At 39.5% G+C, this 489-nt stretch overlaps 1 non-coding gene across 1 annotated transcript; it reads left to right on the top strand.

The window, feature by feature from the left end:
* Positions 1-150: 150 nt before the first annotated feature.
* Positions 151-366, top strand: LOC117940994. The gene has a single exon (XR_004655846.1). It is a non-coding gene; the product is annotated as a small nucleolar RNA U3 (small nucleolar RNA).
* The last annotated feature ends 123 nt before the right edge of the window (positions 367-489 follow it).

Here is a 489-nt window from a genome sequence, read left to right as displayed (position 1 = left end):
ATCTACATATCGGTCTTCTTAAAGATCTAAATAGATTTTCTCACCTCAGAGTCATCTGGAGCACGTAACGATTAGCTTGTGTCCCTCTGAACCATGAGTGACAATCACTCTGCAGTGAATGAGATGCTGTTCCCCCCCCTCAGTCTAGCCAAGACTATACTTTCAGGGATCATTTCTAGAGTTTCTACTTTGAAAAATGTGTTTCTAAAGTGTTTCGTCTCGCTGCTCATGATGATGACTCGTGATATTCCTTTCTGAGCGTGAAGCTGACAAAGCGTAATGATTCACTTCATGTGCTTTCTGTCATTGATGATCGTTCTTTGCTTCTGTATGGAGTATTGAGGAAGGGAATATGATCAGAGTGGTGATAGCAAATGTGTGGAAACCTAACTTGAGTAAAGATAATTTAACATGTAAAGCTTTTGAATTAATTGAAGTATAGGTAGTCTTAGAGCATGTTTGTCCATGGTGGACAAGCTTACTTGAAAG

This window comes from Etheostoma cragini, unplaced genomic scaffold (assembly GCF_013103735.1).
Source record: "Etheostoma cragini isolate CJK2018 unplaced genomic scaffold, CSU_Ecrag_1.0 ScbMSFa_397, whole genome shotgun sequence".
Lineage (NCBI taxonomy): Eukaryota > Metazoa > Chordata > Actinopteri > Perciformes > Percidae > Etheostoma > Etheostoma cragini.
The sequence above is the reverse complement of the archived record's forward strand: the minus strand, read 5'-3'. Positions and strand labels throughout refer to the sequence as shown.